General features: G+C 39.4%; 1 protein-coding gene across 7 annotated transcripts in view; it reads right to left on the bottom strand.

Annotated features, from left to right (window-relative positions):
* Window positions 1-1,509: 1,509 nt before the first annotated feature.
* The window catches only part of celf4 (CUGBP, Elav-like family member 4), a 124,361-nt gene continuing 116,821 nt past the window's right edge, over window positions 1,510-9,049 (bottom strand). For all 7 annotated transcript variants that reach the window (XM_028003184.1, XM_028003183.1, XM_028003179.1 and 4 more), the window contains exon 14: window positions 1,510-7,096. The gene's annotated coding sequence lies outside the window, so the exon portion shown is untranslated. The remainder of the gene's footprint in view (window positions 7,097-9,049) is intronic.

Raw genomic sequence — 9,049 nt, 5'->3', positions numbered from 1 at the left:
CGTTCCTTCTGTTTCATTACCGAGGAGCTCTGTGTGTATATGTGAAGTCCATCCATCCATTTTCTGTACACCCTGGTCCCTAGTGGGGTTGGGAGGTGCTGGTTCCTATCTCCAGCTAACATTCCAGGCGAGAGGCGGGGTTCACCCTGGACAGGTCGCCAGTCTGTCGCTGGGCAACACAGAGACAGACAGGACACACACCCACTCACACCTAGGGAGAATTTGGAGAGACCAATTTACCTGACAGTCATGTTTTTGGACTGTGGGAGGAAGCCGGAGTACCCGGAGAGAACCCACGCATGCACAGGGAGAACATGCAAACTCCATGCAGAAAGACCCCGGCCGGGAATCGAACCCAGGACCTTCTTGCTTCAGTGACATTTGAAGTCATTACCTTGAAATATAAGTTAAAATCAAACAATCTGACAGTCTTTACACATGAAAAGTACATAAATAATATGAACTAACTGGTTTTATTTCAGAAAAACATAGTAAGACCGCTCCTAAAAATATAGAATAAATATTGGCTGTATTTGAACAGCTTATTGTGCTGGACGTAACCAGCTGATTATAGATGGTTAATGAAGCTTATCTGCTTGGTTAGCTGGCCTGGAGTCAGCTGCTGAACAGACATGCCACTCAAAGCTTGTTAACTGTTAGCTTTAAAACAGCGCTACCTTTAATTAGATTGAATTGTCACGCTACATTATTTTCCGACCATGTTTTTAATTAAGCAAAAATATATTCAAACAGCTAAATTTGATAGTTTTTCCAACATTATGCTTCCAGTGCTTAACCAGGACTGTGTTTGAAATGAAATTTATTGAGAAATATCTAATATTTGAGTGCTGAAATGACCTGATTAGTACTGGAACCCTGCCCCACCCACTCCTTTTGTTTCTGGTCGTAGCTTGCTTTTCAGCCAGCTGACTGGCAGTATGCAGAAACATCTGGAGAAAACCCAAGTAACTCAGGTATTTTACTTAAAATCATAGAAAAATGATGGCAGAAAATATTAGCGCTTCAGAAGCGAGAACTTTTTGAAAACCTTGTAATACCTTGAAAATAGCAAGACGCCCAGCAAACAACGAATCTCGATGCGACGGCAATTATGACACGACACACATTATGATATTCTAGACTGTGCTTTATTATTGGGCTAAGCTGAGACGCATCATTCATTTAAAATTACAAAAAGAGGAGTCCAGGGGACCGGAGAATGGTGCAGTCTGGAGAGACGGGGGGAGGGGCAGGAGCGGGAGCCTAAAGCGCACTGCCCAATCAGAAGCTTAGCTCACCTGGCAAAGCTTTAATATGCAACATTCATTTTCCCAGCCCTCCATCTGTGCTGAAATTTGGGAAATACAGTAGATTTCCAGATCACTTTGAAAACCACATGATGTAAAATGTGATTCTAGCAACACTACTGAGCCTTAGAGAAAAACAACCCAAAAAAGAATCACATCGGTAAAAGCTGAAGAAAATAAATAAATTCAGATTTTTCCTCATTTGTTTTTTTGTTGTTGTTGTTGATGAAATAGTGCAGTCATCATTGAATTTTGTTTGGCAGAAAACATGGGTTGAACAAGATCAGAGCTCTGTCAAATGGAAAATAAACCAGTAATCACCGATGAACAACTTAACCATTCGTTCTGATTGCAATACGTATCGGCACCAGGTAAATGACCTTGCTTTGATCAAATGTCCAACTAGACAACTACCTCTTTTTTCCACACGTTTAAAGCTTTTATGACAGAAGCAAATTGTAATTACTACTGAGAGGGGACTAATTTTCTTCTTTTTAATCCTAACTACAACGAGTCCTTTTCATAACGGCATGGATCTATTGTTACAGTATGTATAAGGCTTTAGTGTAATACTGCATTGTCATTGAGAGTTCACTAGTGACAGGAAGAAAAAAACAACAACAATCGGTCTTTGAGGAAGTTAAATTCAGAGGGATGCAAATTAGCGCCTTCGAGGATTAGTGGCGACGGCAGAGCTCGGATCTTGACTCAAACAGCGCAAATAAATAAATAAAACGCAATAAATAAGATAAATAAATGATTAAAATCTGTCTCTGACATCACTTGGTCAATAGGAGCTCCTTTTTTTTTCTTTTTCTTCTTTTCTTTTTAAACATTTTTCTTCTCCGTCACCAAAAAAGTGCTGAAGGCAGGAACAAGGATTCATCTGCGGACCACGACGGTGGCCCGTGCATGTCATATAAAAAAAGATTTGGTCACGTACCAACTCATAGAAAAATAATGCTGTGAAAGCATGCATATCATCTCAGACATGACTTCTAAACAAATATCTAAACAAATAAATGAAGAGAACCCACTGACGTTTTTTAAATGTTTAGTTTTTTATAAAATAGGTCAACCTGTGTCTAAGCTCTAACTGAGGTCAATGCTCTCCCTGACTGTATTCTGGATAAATGCCTTGGTCAAGTCCTACAGGTTTCACTGTAACCTAGCAACTGTTTTTTTTTTTTTCTTTTTTAACCTTTTCTTTTTGTACCTGGTTTTAATGAGCATTATCTTGTTTTCATTCATATATTTATATTTATATATATTTATTTAAAGTATTTAAAGTACTTTATCCAGTCCTTGTAGATAGAAGTAAAAGTCCTATAAAATATGCAAACCTATGTACAGAAGAAAACGGAGCAAAAAAGAAATAATTTACAGTATATTCATCGGTTTATGTATATATTTATATATATTTATATTCAAACTTCTGCTCTGTTTCTTGCTGTTGAACCAAGTTTGTTTTGTTTTAATTCATTTATTTTATTTTTATTTTTTTCTTATCCCAGCCTGTAAACTTGCAGCTTTGATTCAGAGAAGATGACGAACGCGTCACGTGACTGCGTCACCTCTTCCTACGTCCCTCAACGTGAAAGCGCGGCTAAAAAAGACGTGCAGGATTGCTCAGACGAGCTCCGTGAACGCGTCTCTCTCTCTCTCTCTCTGTTTTTGTGAAGTTTTCTCGGTGCAGCAGTGGGCCGGTCAAAAAGGGACAGACAGCGCAGCGGCGAGCCGCGTTTTTCTTGACGCTCTCGCTGGAGTTTATTCTAATGCACCCGATCATGTTGGTCACCTGGGTTCCTCTGACTGACACGTAAATAGTAAATAGTGAATTAGGCGCAGCGCAAAAACAAAACAAAAGGAGTAACAACCCAGAATGTGTGGCGCGGTTTTTTTTTTGTTTGTTTGTTTTTGTTTTTTTTTTCATTCTCGCTGGATTTTAAAGGTAAATGTCAAATTATTTAAACAGCTAAAAGAAAAAAAAAAAGCAAGACGCAAACGCCGGGATACCGGCATAGTGAACATTTCATACCAAAACTAGTAATGACACCTAACGGAAAGAAAGCATCGTCTTCCAAAAGTGTCATATAGCCTTATAAATATGCATATCTATAAATATTCATTAAGTATACTCCGTTGAGGGGAGTCCAATAAATCCACGTCTGTTGACCTTTTGGAAGTGTATAGCAGGTGTTTGCAGCATTTTTCTGTAAAATGCTGTAGGAAACTTTATACTGAAGAACCATGAAGTGAAACTGCAGCTGCACCGAGTGGAAGGATTTGCTTCATTTAGCAGATTCAGTTAGGAGACCAGCGCTGGTCCTTCAGGTCCAACTGCTGCCCCTGGTAAAGATGTGTAGAAAGCAATAAAATACTTTTTTTAAAATTTTATTATTTTTTTAATCGCAGTACTATAATCTGTAGCTGAGAAATTCAGGAAAAAAATAAATCTTTAATTTGAGTACATTTATTTCCTAAGGGGAAAATAAAGTGACATAAATATTGACACCCTTTATGATTCCTGCAAATGTAAACGTAATTGAAGCAATTTCCATTTACTTTTGTGGGTGCAGGGACTTTAAATCCAGAGCTCCCTGCTGCTCTGGTTCGTTTCTCTTATAAACGCTTCAAAATGGGACGGATACAAGAAAATATGTCATTCAAGAAGGGCAGGTGTCTGTTCGTCTTCACAATTTGGGAAATGTCCGGAAAGAAAAAAAGAGATCTGCCCGCGTAAACGTGCACATGCATATATTTACAAGAAAAGTAGTTTAAAAGTTTTAAACGACGACTGGAGGTACGACCTAGAAGGCTGGAGGAGAACGAAAACCGAACAGGTGCATCGCATTAAATCGGAATATCAGTGAAAAATGTCTTTGGGTCATTAATTTATTTAAAAAAAAAAAATACTCATACATTTGTAAACTTTCATTTTTTCTACTCTGTAAGCAAATTGATGTTGGTGGATTTTGTTGGTTTGCATTACTCTCTGTGTTTGCATTCGTGCATTTTAAATAATCATATGTCCAACAGTGAAGAGGTTCTGCAGTCTACCTCATGATTTCACAGGCCGTAACGTTAACTTACACGTTTCAGAAACATTTTTCTCGTCGTTTTAAGTTTCTGAATAAAACAAATTTTGGGGTTTCAGTTGCTGTTCAACATAGTTAGCTAAATTAACCCCTTAAACATCACTCTGTGTTCAAATGATGTTTCTGAACACAGGAATATCTGTCGGGTTGACTTTTTGAACCAAATATTAACTTTTCAAAGACATTATAATCTGTTGCGATGCACCTGCATCTTGCCAACATGCACAATGAGCAGCACGGCTAGGGAGGAAACAAAGCAAAAAGTCTCAAAAGTTTACTGCTGGACAATTGCAGCAGAGTGTGTGGGACATTACGGGTCACGATGTCTCCATTATTTTAAGGCTTTGTTTACGCATCTTTGCCAGGGCTTTCTGTCACGCAGTGGTTTTGTATTCATTTGGAAGGGGACACGTGATGAGGCGATATGAGTATCTTTAAAGCAAATGCTTCGTGTCACCAGCAGATTTTTTGCTCACAAATGTCACCACATTCCCAACGTCTTGACCAACATTACAATAACGTCATAGCTGTAAATACCGCTCGGTCACTTCCCTCATTCAGCCACGCCTCTCGTTTGCTCCAGCTTCGACCAGAGGAAGGAAGGTAGTTTACAGGAGTTTATGTGCCGACAGGTCACCTAATGCCCACGTTTCATAGAGTGTGTCTGCTTTAAGTTCTGAATGCTTGTTTTTTTGTGTCGTTTTCTTTCCAAAGACCGGTGGACGCAACAGTGATGGGACGATTTGCTCCGTTTGACGTGCGCTGAAGCTCTCCACACATGGCTGAGAAATTATATGGATCCACCTGGGTTTGTTTTTTTCTTTTTTTTGACATCATAATAGCGCATTGGCTGCTTGCAGAAGTGTGTGTTCAGGTTTCTTTGTGTCTGTCTGTTGTTTTTTTTTGTCTTCAATGTGGGAGCACAGTGCTGAATGGCAGATTCTGCAGGTGACAAGGCACACCTCGACGTGGTGACAGCCCATACGCTACATGCACTTTACTGAATGCAAAAAGAGAGCTAGGGTTGTGAGACGTATTCGTTTTGGTTCAAGTTTCAAAGAGAAGTTTGTGTATGCGCGTGTGCATGTGTGTGTGTGAGCTCACATGATATGTTTTGAAATAGAGTCGAAGATAATTGTCCTTTCCCTCTAAAGAAAATCCTCTTTAGCCCGATTCCCTTACAGCCTGCTACTGAGAGGTGGCTTTTTGCATTTTTCAGATAATATTTACAGAAGATACGTTTTCTCACACGCGCTAATCTTTCTTCTTTTTCTTTTTTTTTTAGCAACATGTCGTGTGTCAGCATACAGGTTATCAGAGACAGGAATGCCTGCAGTTTTGGGGGAGCTGCCAGATGTGCGGTTCTCTTCCCAAGCAGAGCAATGCTTCGAACTCCTAAAATCTACAAAAAAACTAAATAAAATAAATAAATAACAGCTCAAAGTAGTCAGTAGCCGCTCTATGTACAGTCGCACATATATAAAATATGTGCATATAAATACATATATTTGTGATTAATATCTATTATCCATATATACCGTATATATATGAATACATTTGCTTGAATGCTCGTTATACATATATATGTACTGCAAATATAAACAAGTTCGTATATTTCAAACGTTTCGGATGTTATTTTATCTGTGAGGTTTTAAAAAAGATAAGGCTGTGATACGGAGCAGCCCCTCCCATGCACTCGCCATCCCTCCCGAGACAAAAACGAAAAGGGGAACAAAAATAAACATTTTGCGTAATTGTAAACTAGCGAAGTGAGAGACCCCTTTTGGTCGTCTGAAATAGTTCTGCCTGTATTCAAAAAAAGCATATCAGCAATATATATATGTATATATACAGGTTTTGTATATATTCGAAATGTACACTTGCTTTAAGTGCAACTCTCCAGGCAGGCGACGCTGACCCGAAAGGAGATGCGGTGGTCCGAGTATATTAGAGCTACAAGTCCTCAGCGATAAAAACGTTTGGTCTTTTGGTCCCTAAAACAACTAAGGAATGACGGATAATACTCCCTGGAATCCGTTGCTGCGGCTCTCCTCGGCAACGGTGTTCCCTGGAAACGGACAGGCACTCCGAGCTGAAGGTGGCCATCCCAAAATCTGTCCCGAAAATGTCACATTCCCTCCCTCGGCTCTCTTTCTCTCTCAATTTGCTCCTGGTGGCTTGAAGTCTTAGAAATTGGCCTTCAAAAGTCAGCTGTCCAAAAAAAAAAACAGACACCCTCCGAAACCGTCTCTCAGAAGGATCTCCTGCGGCAATCCGCTGTTCAGTTTTTAAGAAGTTTGTTTTTCCTGTTGGACTTTTGGCGTCCACGTCCCCTTGGAGAGTTTAGTGGAATTGGTCATTATTAGTAGATTTTACGGAGGATCTTTTACTTTTTTTCCCATCTCGGCGTTCAAGTAAAAGTGTCTGTGGTCCAGAAAAAGGTAGCTGTCATTTAAGCAAGTTTCTTTCTTTTTTCTTTTTTTTTTTTTTTTTAAGGTGGAGGAGCTGTATATATGTGTGCAGGAGGAAAAGAAGTCCTGGTGCTAACCAGAAAACGCTCTCTCAGTTCAAAAGGTCAATGCTCGCTCTCTCTTCTCTCTTTTTCTGAAGCAGACTTTGTGGTCCAGAAGCTGAGTTTGCGCTCAGCGGTGGGTAGCAAAGTGGTCAACATATTATTCAGCTCAACAAATCCTGCAAAACACAGAAGAAATAGTTTTGTCAACAACAATGTAGAAAATCTGTCACTCCTTTCATTAAAAGCTGCCGTACAGATTTAAAACTACATAACAAGGCCTGTAATTTCCAGAAACTTAATGGATAATTTCCTGTATGTCAGTCGCTGAAAACTGAACGTTTTAAAGTTTCTAAAAGGTACAAATGAATTCCAGCAAAGTTGCAGCTACGTTTGATGGGCGTCACCGCATAATAACACTAGTTATCTGGTACCGGTAAGTTCTAAGAAAGCTAGGCCAAAGTTACTGGCAAGTTCTGTGAAAGTAAAAAAAAGTGTTCAAGAAATCCTTGAACATTAGGCAGTAGGTTCTAAAAGGTTAATGTAAACACACTTTTTTTAAACTGCTAGATTGTTCCCGGTTCCTGAAAGGACTCAGTAAGTCTCATGGAAGTTGAATAAAAGTTTCTAGTAAGCTCCATGAAAGTACCCTGTTATAAGCCGCTTCATACTACAGTCCAGGAAAGTACTTCATAAGAAACATGAGTTATGATGAGCTTCTAGGAAAGCTCTAGGGGAACTCCATGAAAGTGACAGGTAATTTTTTTATCATATTTATAGGTAAGTTCCATGAAAATACCCTCCTATAAGTCGTCCCAGCTCCTGAACGTATCCAGTTGATAGCATTTTACAGGAAGGTCCCATGTAAGCGACAGGAGAGAATGGGCTGGGTTATGAATTGATAGGAATTTATTATAAAAAGGAAAGAAGTGGAACCAAACAATTTAAGTCTCGGGTCATTTTTAACCACAAGCTGAGAAATGGCTCTTTATCAAATCTGGCAACAGAGAAACCATTGGAAACTAAGCATAGGGCAAGTTTGTTAGGACACATTTATGAAAGAGCGGACATAAGAAACAGCATCAAACCTAAGCATCAGCATTTCGAAAATCAATTCCTTTGAGATGTTAGAATTATTTGGTTCATAAGAGGAACTTTATTTACGGAGTAAAATGGGAGATAATTTTTGATTGCCAAGAAGAGCAAGGATTTCACTTCTGTTGTGCCTATTTCTCTTTCTGCATCAACATGCAGGTCTACAGTCACGGGAAAACTAAGTACACACTGATGATTCGCTGGTCACCATCAAGTTTGACCACCTCTATAAAAGCAGGAGTCGTGTCAGTCGGCTGGTCAGGAGGAAACTGGTGAGGTTTAGTGTAATGTCAAGGCGAAAAGACTCCAGCAATGACCTTAGAGGAGCTTTTGTTACTGCCGATTACTCTGGGACGAGTTTAAAGGGTGATTTCCAAACATCATTCTACGTTACAATAACAAAGATTATTCACAATTAGAAACATTTAAGATAGCCACCAATCTTACCAAGAGTCACCCCAAGTCACAAAGTTCAACCTTGTATTGGTCGGAGAAATTGCGAAAAACCCCAAACGCTCCATCTCAGACTGTACAATGTTTCTGCTAGCATTTTAAAAGTTAAACTCCATGACATCGGAGTCGGAAAAAGACTGAAGCGTAGTTAGTTTAACAGAGATGACGGCAGAAAAAGCTTCTTCTGTCTTAAAGAAAAGGTTTCCTGGAACGCATTTGATTTTCAAAGTTGCATCTGAGTGAAGGAAAGCTTTCTGGAACACTGTCTTTTGGACAGATTAAGTGTTTCAGTCTCCAAGGCCGGAAATCAACATGAATTAAGTGCTTTGAGAAGACATTAACGAAGCTGCAAACAATCAAATGCCCCAAAATACCAGTCTGCCACAGTAATGTGACAGACTGGTTATGTTTACCGAGAGTTATTGTGGCTAAAAATGGTTTTACAAGCCACTGAATCTTAAAGTGCACTTCCTCTATTTCCCATGAACGTATATAATGGCAGACTATTTAAGCTGCACCTGTTTTTCTGAACCTTCACGGACAACAACAACAGTGCAAAGAAATACAGTACAGGGAGAGACTGT

Source organism: Xiphophorus couchianus, chromosome 20 (genome assembly GCF_001444195.1).
Source record: "Xiphophorus couchianus chromosome 20, X_couchianus-1.0, whole genome shotgun sequence".
Lineage (NCBI taxonomy): Eukaryota > Metazoa > Chordata > Actinopteri > Cyprinodontiformes > Poeciliidae > Xiphophorus > Xiphophorus couchianus.
The sequence above is the reverse complement of the archived record's forward strand: the minus strand, read 5'-3'. Positions and strand labels throughout refer to the sequence as shown.